Source organism: Leptonychotes weddellii, chromosome 1 (assembly GCF_054177405.1).
Source record: "Leptonychotes weddellii isolate Sample4059 chromosome 1, ASM5417740v2, whole genome shotgun sequence".
NCBI lineage: Eukaryota > Metazoa > Chordata > Mammalia > Carnivora > Phocidae > Leptonychotes > Leptonychotes weddellii.
In genome coordinates, this window is record NC_138369.1 from 54,007,350 (window position 1) to 54,026,157 (window position 18,808).

At 46.2% G+C, this 18,808-nt stretch overlaps 1 pseudogene; it reads right to left on the reverse strand.

Moving 5' to 3' along the window:
• Positions 1–2,770: 2,770 nt before the first annotated feature.
• LOC102740685 (F-box DNA helicase 1 pseudogene) lies at positions 2,771–6,057 on the reverse strand (annotated as a pseudogene).
• Between the last annotated feature and the right edge of the window lie 12,751 nt (positions 6,058–18,808).

The window sequence follows — 18,808 nt, forward strand, 5'->3', positions numbered from 1 at the left end:
ATTGTAGCAAGTCTGGATTCTGATTTTAATCGCCAGAGGGTTTTTGTTTGTTTAGTAACTTTCCTATGAAATGGGTCTCCCTTGTGGTGTGTGGCTGCTAATATCTGCTTACTTAAAAAAAAAAAGTGTATACATATGTGTGTGTATATAATATATATTATATATAAATATATAAAAGTAAAATAAATACACACACACAGGCACACATATACTTTTCATAGTGCTCTCTCTGGTCTGTCCTGCACATGAGTACCAACTCCAGGTCAGCCAGAAAGCCATATGGAAAGGTTATCAGGTACCTCCAGGAGAGTCTCATTTCTTGTATTTCCCTCTTAAATTTGTGGCTAGTTCTTCAGTCTGTTTGTTCCAAATAAGACCCTATCTCAGACTGTTGTGATGATTGGTTTTCCTTGTTTGTTCACCACTGAGGTTGATACTTATCACACACTGAGTATCAGATTTTCCCCTTTAGCTCCAAGTCAAGTCACCCCTTTGTGGCAGTGGAGATGCTGGTCACACACAGCCTGGTCTAGCTGTTAGAACTCCTATACTAACAGATCTCAGAGGTGAGGGTGGGTTGATGGGATCAGCCCCAGGCAGCTAGGCTGAGGAATTCCTACTGTTCTTACCCAAAGTTTGTCATTTTAAAAAAAAATTTTTTTCTTTCTTATTTTTTAAATTAATTTTTTATTGTTATGTTAATCACCATACATCATTAGTTTTAGATGTAGTGTTCCATGATTCATTGTTTGTGCATAACACCCAGTGCTCCATGCAGAACATGCCCTCTTTAATACCCATCACCAGGCTAACCCATCCTCCCACCCCCTCCCCTCTAGAACCCTCAGTTTGTTTTTCAGAGTCCATTGTCTCTCATGGTTCATCTCCCCCTCCAAAGTTTGTCATTTTTTATGAATAAATCTTCTCAGTTTGTTGGATGCCTTTGGTTGATTTCCAGAGTCCTGAAAGAGCTGTTTTGGTAATACTGTCCAGTATTTCAGTTGCTTCCAGGGAGGCGATTTGGTGACCTCCTCCTCCTGTCATGCCAGAGGTCCCAACTTACCTCAATTGTTTTTCTATCCACAAATTATTTTCTTATTCGTTACACAGTTTTCAATCTATGATAATTGACCTCTTATATTTAAATGTGATTTGCTTTAAATGTAAATTCCAGGCAAAGGTCTTAGGTTGATAGTTGGCCCTCAGAGAAAAAATAACAGTTGAACCTCTCTTAACCAACCCCTACTAAATCAATTCACTACATTAACTGATGTAATTATATAATTTAATTAAGTATTATGTAAACCAATGAACATTGAGTATGAACAGAGGGCTATTTCTGTGAAAACAAAATCACATGCTTTGAAAAGACTCAGTAAATGTGAGTTGCTAAAACACTGCTGTTGAATTAAGGATGGGTAGGATGACTATCAATGATTGCAGAGAAATAGAAAGATATGGAATGATTTTTGCATTCAGATTACCTCTTAATTGTCCTTAAATTTTTACTTTGCTTTAAAGAAATAGAAACTAGAAATTGTACATGGTGAGTTATGAATGTGGCTTTTGAAGAAAGATGAGCACGAACTTTTATCAATGTTCTAACATCAAAGAAAACGTCTTTACCCTCCATAACAAGTTAGAAGAATAAAACATGTTTATATTTTAAGTTACAATAAACTATGATATTATGCATCATTTTTGATTAACCAAATTATTATCAGTTCCAATAAAAAAAAGTGGTTTCTCTACTCTTTCATTACTCTAGGCACCGGGGGAGACCTTGGATAGGCTGGTTGCTGGCTGCCTGCCTGGGATGCTCCCCCAGACTCTGCAGTTGGCCTCTTGAATTAGCTCAAGGCACACTCCACCATCTCCCACTCCATAGTGGAGAGAAAGGAGTAGAGGTTTGGGTGGGGACCATGGCTAGTGTGGAAGCCATTGTGCATGTCAGGAAATCTTTAGACAGTTGAGTGGAGAACTTCAAGCTCTTTTGTCTGTTTGGGAACTCTTGAGACTTCCATGTTGATAATGCTTTGAGGGAGTCTGAGACTGCTACTGTTGAGAACTATGTCCATCCTGGGAAGACAGGAGTGAGCAGCTTTATACATTTGGGAGGAATAGTATCATTTCCTAGACTTTGTCTATTAGGGTCAAGATTAGTTGGTGGTTGAAGATTTAGAGACAGACTAACCAAGAATCTGCATCCAGAACACTGAAGAAACTCTTTGAGTGACATGGGGACATGTGGTCTAGCTCAACGCACCAAGGCAGTGCCTTTAGATGGGAGTTCAAGGCTGAAAACCTGTGGTAATGCATTCACCCAGAATATTATTTTCTCTTCCTCTTTCCCTCAGGCACCTGTGATAACCCTCAAATATTTGGCGGTCATGTAATTGGGTCATGTATACAATAAATCATGCATCTGGATTCCATATCAAATATTTCCCACTACCAAGGAGACAGACAGGACTATCCTGTCCTCCACTGTATGCACCAGTATGTATTCATCCCAAGTTTCACTTACTCAGCTAATCTGAAAACACATTCATACGGAAAAGTTAGGAAAGATTGTCCTAACATTTTGTTAAAAGGGATAACATGAATGTGAGATTTTAGGCACTGATGTTAGTTGATGGGGAAGAAAATTTTAGGTCTGTAAGACTTTTAGTGCTACCCAAACCATATTAAGAGGAAGCTGCTCAGTTTCTTTTTTTTTTTTTTTTTGCCAGTGCTACAATGCCTGTTTAATTGAAATCTTGTAATAAAAGTTTAAATACATAAAATTTTTTTTATCAAAAGAACATCCCCCGCACCCCCAGCCTGATGCGCATAGAGCAGGGGCAGTGGGAACTGGCTACCTACAGGGAATGGAGAAATGGCAGGTCCAACTCTTGTTGGCTTCATATTCCTCAAAAAATGCTCTGTGAGTGAATTCAGAGTTCAGCTGAGTGAGAACCCTACCCCATACTGGCTTTCTTCAAGTAACTTGAGTCCACACAAGGCATTCTATACTGTGGAGAAAGCTCCTCTTGGCTTTCAGAAGACAAGGAAGAGCAGGGCTTCGTGTCTGGGCAGCACTATGTTCTCAATGGTGCATTCCATGGAGTGCACCTGCTCAGGGGAGGCCGTCAAGAAGGCCAAGGGCCCGATGTGCTGCTCCACACAGGAGTGGCAGAGGTAGCCACCCTTGTTTTCCTTCCTGTTGCTGTAAGTGATGGGGAGCTTCTTCATGGTGAGCACAGTGTCCACGGGGATGGAATTGTTGCACTGCCCCACGCAGCAGCATACCACTCCGGTCTTCAAGACATTACTGGTCAGCTCTGCTTGGAGGACATACTCCCCAGGTAAAGTCAAAATGTTCTCCAAGGATTTGGTCATGATGAGATGCTTCTTGGCACGGGTTACTGCAACATACAGTAAATTCCATTCATCCTCAGAAAACGACTCGACTCTGAAGTGGGGCAGCTGCGCAAGGTTGTGCCTGGCACAAGGCACTTTCACAAAATCATCCAACACATGCAAGGTGTCAAACTCCAAGCCTTTGGCTTTGTGCACAGTGCCCAAGATGTACTCTGCAAAGTCCAGGTCTTCTATGTGGCACTTCTCTATCCTCTGCACCAGTTCTGGAATCCGGATGTTATACTTCTCAATGACTGCAATCTTGGCTTCCAGCTCCTTGTCCTCAGCTGCAGTCACATACCTCTTGAAGCCACTGAAGCCTTCTTTGTGCACCCATCTTCTAATAAACTTGTCTTTAATAACGAGGTTCTGTTTCTTCCGTTCTTCCTCCGGCTGAAGAAGGATCCAAATATCAGTGATTCTGTCCAATCTAAAGGATTTAATCCCCCTAATCAGATGTATCCTCTCAGGGACTTCTCCTTCGGTCACCCGCACAGCCTCATCAAACACGTTGGCATTGGTCCGGGACAACAGGGCCACTTGGCCTTTGGCATCACCTCTAATGCCACTCTGATGGTTTCCTCCAACCAAAGTCTTTTTCCTTACTGGCTTGCAGACATCCAAGATAGTAGCTCCCACATATGCTATTTCCACGCCAAACCTGGAACTCTGTGTGAGATAGAAGACGTACGTGTGAGGGACTGTAAACAGAGCATTGACTGCACCACGGAAGGTATAGATCTGTTGATGTGGGTCCCCTACAAAGATTTTCCCTCATGGCTGAGACAGAACTATGTTCATGATAGCTGGGGTACAGTCCTGGGCCTCATCCTCAAAGATGGCGTCAAAAGAGGCAAGCAAAGGTTTGCTTAGCTGCCAGAGTTTCAAATAGCCATCATGAGTCATTTGGTAAGCCTCTTCTTTGCATTCTCCCAACTTCCGCATGTTGTCCCAGAGTCGGATGGCTTCAAGGACACCATTCAGCTTCTCACTCTGTTCAACCATGACTCTCTGTCCTTGGCTGTTCTTACATCAGATAGGCATGTGATCAATAGTCGGCTCCTCGTCGGCCGAGGCAAAGAATTTTTCTAAAGTCTTACATACTAGCTTGGCCCTTATGAATCCACCTTTCCCTTCAGCGAGGACAGAATTGACCATGAAAGGGGTCAACTTGAAGAGATTCAATTTCTTCTTTAATTGGTACTTCCGCCCGACGTGTCCATAGGCCATGGAATGAAAGGTTTCGCAGATGACATTGCTGGTGAAGATTGCCCGGCCTGCTTTGCGATGCTCTTGTTGAATGTCACATACAGAAACCTGCTCTCAGACCACTTCTCAGCATACTTGACCAGGGTAGAGGTCTTCCCGGTGCCTGCAAATGCCATAATCTTTACCACCTGGAGAGGTTCTATCTTGTGGCTCAGAATCAGCTGTTGTTCATGTGTAAGTTGGATGCCTGTTTTCTTGCCTGGCCAAACTGATGGTTCCTCTTTAACTTGTCTGGCCTGAGTACAGGAATTCTCCTGAAGATACAGGCAATAGAAAATGTTGTAGTGAATCTGGTTGCTGATGTTGACCCCCTTCTCCCTCATGGCGTAGAGAAGCACAGTGATGCAATACAGGGTCTCAGTGATGTCTGGCATGGTCATGGTGGAGCTGGGCCTCCGGAGGCAGAACAGCAGCTGCTGGATGTCATTCACGCTGCTGGACAGCAGGACGATGGCCGCTACCAGAGCCCACACGTTGACACCGGCAGCCGCCACATAGAGATCAGGGAGGTGCTGACGCACGCATGCCTCTGCCTCAGGAAGGAGGAGGTGGTCCCTCAGACTCCACAGCGCCCGTCCAGGGTCCACGCTGGGGGAGCATTTCGTCGTGGCCGTATAGCAGATGAGGTTCAGCACACAAAGGTCTGACTCCTTCTCAATACCATAGTTCAACAGGATGCCATCCACTTTGCTCACAGCTTGCTCTTCATCAGGTATCGATGATACAGCTTTTTCCAAGGAATGAACAGCAGATCACTGATGATCTCTCTCCAAAGGTGACACACTAGGCTCACATTCCAGTAGAGATCTCCTACGGGGAAGAAGGCAAAGATGTGCCTGAGGACTTCACTGGGCAGGCTACATGTGTGGCTCTGGGGTTCTTGGCAGGGCAAGGTCCCAAGAAGCCCATAGTAAGAGTCAGGAATGGGATCAGGACCAATGTCCTCCACTTCTTGGCCAGGTTCTCCAGACTCTGCGGAGTGCCGTGACAGAGAGTCCTCGGCTTCTTGTCTGACTTCCCTGGGTCTTGCGCATGACAGGGACAAACGATGCCATGGAGTCTTTTTAGAAACCCCATCCCACTGACTGGCCCCTGTCCCTTGATTCCTGTCGTCCTCAAAGGACCGAGACCACTTCCTGGCAGGCAGAGCGGATCCCGACGAGCCCAGTCTTACTTCGGCATCACCTTCCTGAGGCAGGGCACAATTGCTCTCTGCAGCGAAGATCATTTCCCCCTCCGAGTCCTTAGAGGTGTCCTGGCCCACAGAATTGCTTTTGGCCATGTCATTGATGCACCGCTGCTGGCTGGCTGGGAAGAATTCAGTGTTGTATCTTTGACATCCTTGACTATGGCGCTCCGGACTGGGCCTCCCGCCGCTGCCACCGCCGCTGCAGGGCCCGGGCTACCCGGCCTCCCAGTCCTGCTCAGTTTCTTTTTTAAAGATTTATTTGTTTATTTGAGGGAGAGAGAGAGAGAGAGAGAGCATGAGCAGGGAAAGGGGCAGAGGGAGAGAGAGAATCTCAAGCAGACTCCCTGCTGAACGTGGAGCCTGGTGCAGGGCATGATCCCACGACCCAGAGATCATGACCTGAGTTGAAATTAAGAGTGAGAAGCTTAACTGACTGAGTCACCCAGGCGCTCCAGGAAGCTGTTCAGTTTGCATAGATTCTAGACTGGGCAGAGCTAGCTGCAGTGATCACCATACAAGGTGTGAGGTTCTTTACCTGAGGAAGCAGGTAAAGTTGTAATGATTTTGAAAATCTGGTTATCTTGATAATGGATTGAAAGATCATAGAAAACTTTTTATGTGTTCTCCAAAAACATTGCGTTCACTGAAATCTATATATATGCATCTATTAAAAAAACAAGCATGAAAAAGGCAGAATTTTAGAATTCCTTGCCCTATATAAAGTCTCATGGCTTAGTTGAAATAAGCTTGGTGCTTTTTATTCACTTGTTGAATCTGGATCGAGGTCTTGATTCTCAGTCTTTTGTCAACAGTGAGGAAAGCAATGAAGCTCTGAATGAAAAGTGACCTTAGGAAGACAATGCAGATACTCTCCCTCCAGAGGCACCCAACTTGGGAGAAAAATCTTAATAATGGTGCTGAGATCCTGAAGGACTTAAGGTTTTGAAAAGGGTGGAGGCTTGGCATGAACTTGTTAGAGACCCAGGGGCTGAGAGGCTACAGGGTTTCTGCTAAGGACTAGAGCAGGGCCTCTCTGTATCTTGGGGCAGAGAGGGAAAGAGAAATGGCTTGACTCACCTCCTCCTCCTTTCTGCCTCCTGCTCTTTCTTATCCTCCCAACCCTTCCTTTGCAGGCTTTTTGCACCATTACCCAATAAGGAGGGAGAGCATAAAGCCAGCAGAAGAGAGGGAGGTCCTGGAGGTTCATTTGGAATGGGTTTCCCTCCCTCTCTCAAAAAATGGAAGACTTCCCTTAAAGAAAACAATGCCATTCCCCTACTCTGGCCCCACCTTGTCTGAAACCTGCTTTATCCCAAATAGAACCCCATGGCTTTATTTGTTTCCTTTCTGGTTTGCTATTGATAGCAAGCATTTCTATTCTCTCTCGCTCTCTCTCTTTCTCGCTCTCTCTCTAGCTCTGTTTCCCTCTTCCTTTTTCTCTCTTTAGCTTCTAGCTCTCCTCTGGTCCTGCTGAGAGAACATAATACAGCCTTATTTGTGACTCTGCAGTGATTTCCATGGCAACCGACCCATGGCCCAGGTATGAGTCTGTGCCTTCACCGTAGGACTGTGCAAGAGAAAAGGCCATTATTGAAACAGAGTGTCAGCAGGTTTCCTCCCACAGCCGTTGCCCAGAGAGGAACTTCTGCAGGAGTCAAAGGAGGGACACATGAATCAAAAGCACGGTTCCCAGCTTGCTCAAATTTCCCCAGTGTAAATGAAATGCCTGCAGCCCAGCACACTTTCATGCATGCGCACGCACACACATATGCACACCCTACTTCTCTTTCTGGCCCTCAGCCATGGAGCAGTTTTCCCTTTGAAGGGAATCAGCTCCAATGCTGTGGCCTGAAACAAAAGCTGGTGTTCGAAACCAGAGATGGGCTTGGCAGCAGTATAGGATGGGGGTGGGGGAGAGAGTGGGGACAAGAGCAAAGACAGGAGCAGATAAAAGGTTATGAGGTCGGTGATGTGGGAAAGAGGAAGAAATCTCAGAGCCCTTGACCCAACGACAAATGGGAGAGAGAGAGGGAGAACTGAGGGTTTTTTCAACTGGGGATCCCTGAAACAGCTCATAAGTGCACATTATTGGGCTGTGTGACTTATACACGATGAAACCATATAAGATGGCCTGGGAGCCTGATACCTCTCCTCACTAGTCTCTCTCTTTTTTCTATCCCTTTCCTCGGATCTCTGCTTTTTGTTCTATTCCACTTTAGTCTGGGTCGGGGGAATGCCATTTTGGGTAGGCACTAGAACAATCCTAGTCAAATTCCCTCTTCTTGCCTCTCCCTTCCCTCCCACCAGAGCTCTTGAATCCAGATAAAGAGACAAGGGAAGGGGTCTCTTGCCCGCCACTCATGAGAAATGTCTGCTCATTGAAAATAAATGGAACTTGCTGCAGTCTGGAGCCAAGAGGGTATTCCGGTTTTTGCTGCAACCAGGATGAATTAATCTTTATTAAGCAGATGTACAGAGGACCAGGTTGTCTCCATAACATCTCCACGGCCATCCTCTCCCCATTTCTTTTATTGATCTGCCTGTCTAAATGAGCACTTCTAAACTCGGTGGGAGTTTTCCAATTAGATAAAAGGCAATTCATGTCGCCTGCTGCCTCCGCACTGCACTAACAGCCCCAAACCAAGACTTCTTGGCAGAACAACCGGCTTTAATCAAGACGGCCCCCTCCCGAGCACCCTCGTCTGCAGGACATTTCTCTTAATATGCAAGGGCTTTCTTTATTGGAGGTGGAGAAAAATGAATTGCTTCTCCAGGAGTGGGGTTTCAAGGTGAGCTGTGTAGTTAATGGAGAAGACACATGGCCCACTCTCTGGGCTGGTGTTTTAGAAAAGGCAGCTTGGCAATTATTTTTGGGTCAAGCAATGACTCGAGGATTTTCAGATCTCTGTGTGGGGTGGGGTGTGGAGGGGTCCTCCTGTCCCTGGATGAGTCAGAGCTTGGGTAGCATAGTGTTCTGAGGACTCTGCCCTCCATCAGTAAGGTCAGAGTGGGGTCAGAGGGGTGGTGCCCCAGAGGTGAATGCTTCCATCCCAGGATGTGCACCACCATCAATTGATGAATATAGAGGGCCCAAAACCTGGACATCAGCAGGGGCCCCCCATGGCCATTGTAGCTGGTCCAAACCTTCTGCCTGAAGTTCAAGGTGGTTTTTTGCAAGCAGCTCCATTTCTCCTGCCTCTTAACACTTTCTATTCTGACCTGACTCATCTTCCACATAGCTGGGCCACCATGCTTTCTGATTTTTGGTCCTCTTTTTCTTCTTACTTTAAAAAGCTGCCGTCAGCTGAGGAAAGGCAGACTTTTCAGCTACCATCTTTCTCCTTCCTCTAGATTCCTGTACTGTCAGTATTGTCTTGCTTATTGCTTAGTCACTAATTAGAGCTACTAGCCTTTATTGAAGGCTCACCACGTGCCAGACACCATACACCATGCACCAGCAATTAACAAAGTCAAACCTCACAGTGTTACTATGAAGTTGGTGTTATGACCTCCCCGTTTTACTGATGAGGAAATGAGGCTAAACACCTTGCTCGAGGCACAAAGGTATTTGGATCCATATGTGTGTGATTACAGAATTCTTAGGTTTTAGCATGCATAATCAAAGATGAATAGTAATCATGATGGTAATGAAAATAAACTGTTTTTGCAGCCACATGGCACAGTCAAGTTAGTACAACATAGAGCTTAGCAGCCATGATCTTTGACCCTGCAGGTAGAATGACTTGGGAAACCATTTCTTTTTGTCTCTAAAGCACCAGCACATTCACTGGAGACCGGAACAGCAATCCTGTAGCTACTGTGAGCACAGATCTCTGGGACAGGGCTTTTGGGGACCTCATTTGGTAGGGACCAGAGAGGGCATAGTTGGGCTATGTTTGGCAAAGAACTGACTCCCCTTCTGTGTTGTAGCTTTTAAAGGGAAAGTCTTGGGTCATTAGGTTTTCTTATAGCTTTCCCTTGCTCAAGGAACTTGGGTCAAATTGCTCTGGGATGGGATCAGGGGACATTTACCAATACTGCCCTCAAAAGTGGTCCTGTCTGCCAACCCTAAACCAGTTTTATGCAAATAAGATTGTGGCGGTTAGTGCAGGTAGGTCAGACCTACCAAGTCTAACGGGACACCTTTTGAAGATTTTGAAGACCTGTGACGATTAGTCATACCCTCACCTCAAGTTTATTGTCTTGTTTGGCTTGACAGAACCTTGAAAGTGGGGCAAGGAGCCAGGCTCTTTTGTAGCCACCACGGTCCTGAGCACTAGGCTGTGCATGGAGAGGACAGTAACCACCGACCCCATCGGCGCACTGTGAACCCAGAGCAAAGCTGAAGGCTGAGGTATGCAGTGTGGTAGGAGGTCATCAAGAGTGAGATGACTACTTTGCCATTGAGCCTCACACTCTTCCCTCTGTTCCTGCTCCTGGCTCAGCACTCAAATATCCAGAACAGCCATGCTGTCTAGATCCCACGGAGGAGGTGAGGTATCTCCTCAGCTCCCTCCTCCCTTCTCTCTGCCTCTGCCAGGCTCAGCAGAGTCTCAGGGGAGAGGCACAGCTTGAGTCCTGCTTGCCCCTGATAATCACACTGTCAGTGTCAGTCGGGCAGAGCGGTGAGAAACGAGACACCTTCTGAATACTGAATTTCTGGGTCTTGACTCCTCAGCGGTGGCACCTTCTCTCCTGTTGGGCAGTCACAGCATCATTTCAGCTGCACTGGGCGCGGTGGGGGGTGGTCAGAGCCAGAGAATGATGGAGCTGTGTTGCTCAGGAGCCTCGGGCACCTGCTGCTCAGAATCTTTATGAATCCCCTGCAGAAGGCTGTGGAAAGAGACACTTGACCTTCCCTCATTTCGGAAGAGAGAAGAGCTGGGGACTAGTGTCGGAATGAGTGCCTATTCTAGCTAGAGGGGTTCACCTCTGCTCTTGGGAAGAAAAGGAAATATTTGAAGTCTCAATAATGCTTCTGTTCATTATCAAACCCCAGCAGGACTTTATGATAATTTTTATAACTTCATTCAAAACTCTGGGTGCTTTGAAGGTTAATAACTCCTGTTTATCAAAACTCGCCTTCAAGGAACTTGGGGAGCTTTGTAGACATTATATAATTCAGCAGCACCACAGGATGAGGGAACAGGAGACAGGGAGGGGATGAACAGACAAGATTATTCCAATTTAGGAAAACTGATAATATGAATAGCTCCAACAGGGAGTTTGAGTTTTAGAAAATCACAAAACAAGTATTGAGTGAGCCATCCAGAAAGTGGTCTCTTTACGCCCCCTCAGACACCCAGCTCGTGCCACTGTGAGCTGGGGCAGCTGGACCTCCGTGGCTCACCATCCTCATTGTAAAATGGGACAAGAAATTTTACTTCTTGGCGTTGTGGTGGTATTTAGTAAGGTAAAGGGGTAAAGAAGGCAGTGCACTGCTTGGCCCATCATTAATGCTTGGTGAATTTTGCCCCCCCTTCTGCCCCGCCCCCCCTTAGGGAGCCACAGGCTATTGTCCTGGTGGACTGGTGGGAGGGGGGTGGTGAGCTGCGTGTCTTGTACACTGCTGAACATGACAAAGAGTAGGGATAGTGGAGGTTGTCTGGGCATGACGGGACAGTGACCATTTCTCTTTTCTAGAAACTCTGACATCCAGAGTCTACAAACTGGTTTTTGTGAGAAGACTGACCCTCCCTCCACCACATCTGGAACAAAAGGAGAACACATCCCTCACTGAAAGTGAAATAGAGATTTGAAGCAGTTTTAATGTTAATTAGTGATGAAAAAAATGTCTCTGCCCCTTGTCTTTGGCGGGGGGGTTGAGTCGTTTGTGGACGTTTACGTTTCTCAGCCAGTGATACCAATCTTCCCTTTGGCTCCCACTGGAAGAGGAAACCTCTGTGAGAAGGCCCTTGGCCTGTGCCTGGTTTGGAGCACTCCAGAGTGGCAGCAGATTCCCAATTTTAGGGTAGGGCATGGCTTGAGAGATTTTTCTCTCAAGACCCACAAATAAGGATGAGTGTTGCCAGCAAAGCTCTTTAGCAGCCATGGCCTTTAGGGACTTAAAGTCATACGGAGAAGAGGAAAGGAAGAACTTCTACAACCGAAGGATCCTTAGGGGCTCTACAGGGGTCCTCTCAACTGACCAGTGTGGAGAGCCAGGGCGTGCATGGCTCTTACCCAGGCTCCCCCTCTGCACATTCTGAACAAGACTTGGGTAAGGAAGAGAAGGAGCCTTCTGTAAGTTCCTCTGTCAGTTCCCTACACATTTTAGGCCCTGCCCATCCTTGAGAATCTATGGGATGACTATGAGAGACAGAAGCTGTTGACTTGCAGCCAGAGGCCTGAGGTCTGTGGTCCCTTTTGGTCCCCTTCCCTGAGCTCATCTATCTTTGGCACCCCGGAGCTGTGAGGGTTGTGCTAGACATCTTGCCATCGATGGTGTCACTTGGATTTACCTCCTCTTGTCCTGCATCTTAGAGCAAGTGACTTTTGGATTTACATGGCTTGCACACATCAGCTGGTGAAAAGACAAAGGCAGACGATGCCAGGGCAGAAGAGATGGTGGAGCATCAGCAGGTGGGTCTGGAGATAAAAAGATGTGACTAGGAAGTGGCTGTCATGTTGCTTAATCTCGGGGACAACCTGTCATTTAAAAAGAGTGCAGGATATTTCCCTCAGTCCCAATGAGCCACCCTCGGCAGCGAGACCATCTCATGGACACCCCATTCTAAGCACGGGGTAGATGCAAAAGAAGGTAAGCATAATTCTGTTTGCTGATAACCATGCCCTTCCTCCTCCTTGTAGACTAGAATTAATACTCAAAGTTTCGAAGAGGAAGCAAATTTTCTCTGCATTCTCTAGCCTCATACTGAAGTCACACAGATTGTTCTGTTATCTCTTGAGACATATTTCGGTCCTGGGTATTACCTGGAGAGTGCTGAAAGCTGCCTTCCCTGGCTCTGAGCTGACACATTGGAGCCAGGCTGAAAGCTGTCCTGGGACACTTGCCCTGGATGACTCAACTCCAGTCATTTTAAGTCTTAGCGTAAATGTTTCAGAAGTGTGTGTGTGTGTGTTTTCTGCACTAGATGTATATGCTCAGTGATGTAACACCTCAGCCCGTGATCTAGTATTGCTGTTGCAATTGAGTGTATAATTCTCCACTTGCAGATGAGCTTTGTTTTCATTGTTCTCTTCAGCTTTTATTGGGGAGCCTTTCATGGAATAGCATGAAGTGCAGGTGTTAGCAGGACACATGCAGCAATGAGGAGGGAAATCCAAAGTTACCATCCAACAAAGAGATGGCCTCTCAGATTGGGGATTGAGATGAGGCGGAGTGACGAGATCTTGGTTCCTAGTTTAATGGGCACCAAGTTAGGCTAAATTTAGTAGAGTGAATTGGAGAACATATGAAACGGGGGAGAAAAGCTACATGTAGTTCAAGACCATTTCTGAGAGGGCCCTGGCAAAGTGCTGGCCAATGGGTGTGGCCAAGATTGGTTGTCAGGCCCCTGGTCCACAGTCTGACTGGCCAGGGAGAATGACCCAAGTCATACCTGTCTGCCAACTGCTTTGCTAGACCCTGGGCTGCCATGTAGGGACATGTGTGCTCTCCGTGGCTGCGAGGCCACTGGCTGGTCCTGGGGGAGAGACATTTTTAAGGCAGACACATGCAAGGACTCCCCTCTTCCCCCCTAGTTCTTGATTGCTTTCCAAAGAGCTGGATGCCTTTTTGTTTCCTGAGAAGTTTCTGTGCATTCACTTGTTCATTTATTTATCCAACACTCTTTGGAAGCCAGGTACTGGACAGAGTACGGCAAAGAGCCACAAACACAGTCTTGCTGAGGGCTTTGGTGCCTGGCTGGGGAGACAGGCACATCTATAGGTGCTTCCCACCCGAGGGTGCTAATTCCTAGGATAGATGTTCGCACACATGAAGAGAAGAATTTAACTCAGACTCTGTGTGTGTGTGTGTTTTCCAAGAAAGTTTTCTACAGAGAGGTAATGAGTCTCAAAGGGCAAGATGGAGTTAAAAGGAGGACGGAGGCTGAAGGTAGGGATAGAACGAAGAGCGAAAGCAAAGAGAATAAAGCAAATCTGCATGGCAGCACAAGAGCATGTTATCCAAATGAGCAAAGCCTTGAGCCTTTGAAGACGATCCTATGCATTTCTGGGGGCAAAGAAGGAGCAGCGGAAGCCGGTAACCCATCACTGAACCCATGAGAGGAGCGGGTATAAAGAGGCTTTTCTTGGCCTGCTCCAAAGACAGAGGTAAGTCCACAATAAAGTTGCCAGATCTAGCAAATAAAAATGCAAAATGCCCAGTTAAATTTGAATTTTAGGTGAACTACGAATAATTTTTTTAGTATAAGTATGTCCTATGCAATATCTGAGATATAGCATAAAAAATGATCCTTTGCTTAACTGAAATTCAAATTTAACTGAGTGCCTTGTATTTTATCTGGCAACCCAAACTACAGGCACTTAGGCCTAAGGAGTTTGAAGAGGTCCCAAGGGCTTGGATGTCCTGGGGGTGAGTTACTTGGCAAGATAAGTTCTCAGAGGTTTTCTGAGGTTCTCTTTTCCAATCCTGAAGGAAAATTTGCAATTTTTACTCTTATAGCACAAATGAAACCATGCTATGTTACACAATTTATATGGCTAATTCATTCATATATTCCCCTTTAATTCAGTCAACAAATATTGAATATGCCTCTGGGCTCCAGGCCAGGCACAGCGTACACAATGTGAGCAAACACAGAATCGGGGTGATTCTTAAGATGTTTTCACATACTTTTGACAGATTTATCACATTTCTGGCTGTTGTCCTATTTTCCCTGCCTGAACCAAGGAGAACACTTACTTTCTCTCTCCTCATCCTCCTCCACTCTTACTGACCCCAGATTTTTTCCCACTGCCCTGCTCCTGCCTGCAATCCTGTTTTGAATGGCTTAGATGCATTGATCTCAAAGCTCGGGGTATATCAGAATCACCCAGAGGGTTTGCTAAACCACGGTTTGGGGTGAGGACCAAGAATTTACTTTTCTAACATGTTCCTACATGAGGCCAATGGTGAGAACAAGGGTCTTAGATGATGGGGTTCCTACAAGGTTCTGGGAGAGGAATCACTCTCTCTGCCCCAGGGATGTCTCTGGCCTGTCAACCTCACGTCTCTCCTTCTGGATTCCCTAGAGCTGAGGGTGAAGCAGGCTATTCTGATATTTAGCAGCTCCCAGGAGCTCTTTTGAGAGTAGGATTTCTTGGTTAACCAGTGGAAGTATTAGAAAAGAAGTCTTTCTGGGAAGGGACATTTTAAAAAATCTTATAAATAAACATTAAAATTATATATGTTATAAAATTTGATTGTGGAACATGTAGAAAACTAAGATAAAAAATGTTCATAATTCTAGTGGTATAGTTCCTCCACATATTTTATATACTCATGTATAAATGTATTTCTATATTTCATTCATTTATTCATTCATGCACTTGCTCGACCAACATTTATGGGGTGCTTCCTCTGTGCCAGGCGCTGCCCTGGGCACTAGGGTTATAGTAATGGGGGGAAAGGCCCCAAAGATCCCCACCCTCATGGCAGAAACAGACCATATGCAAGAATATAAGTAAAATATATAATATTTTAGATAGAGATAAATACGGAGGATAAAAAAGTTAAATCAAGAAAGGAGGATATGAAATGTCAGGGGGGAGAGCTTGGGATGATGAGGGAATTTGTTTCTGAGGTGATTTTTAAGTTGAGAGCTATAGGAGGTAAGGGCCTTGGGTAAGAGGATTCTAGGCAGGGCAAAGGCCTTGAAGACGGACTATGCCTGGTGTGTCTGAGGAACAGCAGGAGGGCAGGGTCGCTGGCTGGACAGCGGTGGGGGGAGTAGGCTAAGGGGTAAGGCATCAGATCACACAGGCCTTTATACGTCATAGTGAGGGCTTTGGCTTTTCTCTGCATGAGGGGGGACCAGTGGAACAGAGAAGCGGTACCATTCCATTATTCGATTTCCTTAACAGGAACCCCTCTAGCAGCTGTGTTAAGGATTGACCTTAGGGGGACAAAGTTAGATCAAGGAGACCAGTCAGGAAGCTACTGCATTATTCTAGGCAAGGTACAATAGTGGTTTGGACCAGGATGGTGATGATGGGAATAATGAGAAGTCGTCCAATTCTGGATTATATTTTGAAGGTAGATCCAGAAGGATTTGCTGCTGGACTGGAGAATGAGGGAAAGAGAGGAATCAGGAGCAAGAAGCTGGAAAGAGTAGAGTCAGGCATTTATGGCCAAGGAGAGACCGCAAAGGGACCTGGCTTCGGAGTGAATCTCAGGAGCTCAGTGTGGTTCAAACGGAGTTTGTGATGCCGATTAGACATTACAAGGAAACGTCGGGCAGGCAATTGGATGTATGAGTCTGGACCTGGGGGGAGAGACCTGGCCAGAGATGTGAAGTTGGGGTTGTCAGCATAGAGGGGGTATTTAAGGTAGTCCGGCACCCCGCCTAGATCCCCTTGCTGGACAGGTGAACACCTCCCAAATTTCTGTGAGTGTTGCTGCTAATGGCTCACAGCTGCCCCCTCTTCTGGAAAACTGCCTCTGTTGATGTGGCCACCTCATTTGGTAGAGAAGGAGCCCACTCTTCCCAGCCCTGCCAGGGAATAGTCTGCAGTGAATGATTAACCAGCTGCAACACAATTCATGCTCTAGAGCTTTCCATGGGGTCAGGCTGGAGCTTGTCTCAAGCTGAGAGCACAGACACTCTTTCTTCCCCTGACCCCTCTGCTCCTCACTCCCTACTGGTTTCTCTCCAGAGCACCCTCTCAATAAACTACACCCCCCAAGGCTCTCTCCCAGGCTTTTCTAGGGAACTTAATCTAAGGAGAGAATTCCTTTAAGTTCCTGGAGCGTGGGGATGTTTGTGCTCCATGCCTGTGCAAGCCATTCTTCTGGAAGTGTCTAGGCTTTTCAGGTTGCATATTATCTGACTGCATGATGAGTGAGGATGGATTTGAGATGCCACTGGCTCTCCAACACCCTGTCGTTAGCAATGCAAGGCTTGTTGTGGGTACCAGCGGAAGGGTGGGCTGGTCCTGGGGGGGAGGTGAGTCATTATTTCTGCCTTGGTGCATTCTAATCATATTTCCCTCTGTCAAACCGGGCAGCACTTTCCATCTTACTGCAGAGTCTCTGCTTTCCTTCCACTCGGATCAGAAACAAATCAGCATGATCAAACCTGGCAGTAGATCATTTAGAGATTTTCATCGCTATTAGTAGCCAAGGGTTGGCAGCATCTTTTGCATTTGTGTGTGAATACACGTGTGCATTTTGCTTTTAAATAGTGGATGGCACTGCCTCCTATTCTGAAATGCTGTATACTTTGCACTTTTAATTTTCAAGAATAATTGAGGTCAGGGAGAAGGATGAATCAGCATTGAACAAAGTTCTATGAATTCTAGCTAGGGGAGTGATTCAGGTATCTGTTTGATCTTTTCTACTTTTCTTTCAAATTGAAGTATTACAGGACATACACTGAAGTGCCCTGAAATGAAGTAGGAAACTGTAGGTATTTTTAAGTATGTGGATGTCCATGTGGCCACTACCCAGATCAAGATATAGAACATTTTCAACAACGTAGAATGTTCCTTTTGCCACTTCCCTGTCAGTCCTTGTCTCTACCCTAAGTGACCACTATTCTCATTTCTATCACCATAGATTACTTTTCCTGTTCTTGTACTTTGTATAAATGGAATCATATAATCTGTAGTCTTGAGTATCTGACTTCCTTGATCTATTATTTTGTCAGTAAGATTCATCCATGTGAGTTGTATGTTGCAGTAGCTTGTTCTTTAAGAATTTCCATGTAGTAGTCCATTGTGTGAGTGTACCACAATTTATTGATTCTAATCCTACTGGATTGCTTCTTATTTCTGGCTACCTTATATTATCAAAACTGTCTTAGTGTCTATAAACTTATTTAATACCCTTTTCCCACAAAAAGGCTGCACACTATACAGGATAGTGTTTTGTATGCTTATCTTCACTGTATAGATGAGGAACCTTTAGAGGGAGTTTCAGGGACTTAGCTAAGGTCACACAGCCATGTGGGGACAGAGCTAGGACTAGAACTTTGGTCTCTCCATTGCTGGTCCAGTGACTTTTCCCAGATCCCTGCTAGCATTGCCACTGAAATTCTTGACATGCAGAGCCCAAGTTAGGGGACCTCTCCACCCCTGGGCTGGTAACAAAAACTGCCCTCCTGATTGCTGAGACCCTGCTGAGGCACCTCATTTAGCTGGAACCCGTTCATGTTTGAACAAGTGCAGTTTCCCCAGTAGCCCTTCAGCGTAGAGAGATGCACTCGACACTTGGGTAGCAGCAACAATTAAGTCTCTTTCAAAAGGAAGCAGCTGAAATCCCCACTTGACAGTGCCTGGCAACTAAGCAGTAATAGCAAAAACTTATGCCTGTCAGGCATGAGCAGGGAGCAAGAACAGGCGGTGTGGATGTCACCTCTAAGGACACGTGGGCTTAGATGTTGTCAACGCAATGGCCCCTACTCCAGGAGGTTTGGCAAAATCGACAGGATGCAGCCCACCCCCTCCTGCCGGCTCTCAGGAGCAGGTGCTGGTGGGGGGAAGGTGTCAGGATTTAGGGAGAGGGATGAAAAGAAGGCCTCAGAACAGACGGTGCCCTGAGCATCGCTTCTGGTGATTTCTGAGCTGAGTGCCCAGAGAAGGAGCCGCTTTCATTCTGTCACTCTGCCCCATGCTTTGCAGATCATGGCCACGCTGGATTCCTGCAGGGCTGAGGCAGGCCCACTGATAATGGGCTCTGCTGGCTGTGGTTGCCCCCTCTGCTCTTCTCCCGTCCTCATTGTTCTCCTTTTCCCCCATTATCTCTATTGCTTTCCTGCTCATTTTTCTTTCCTCTCATTATTC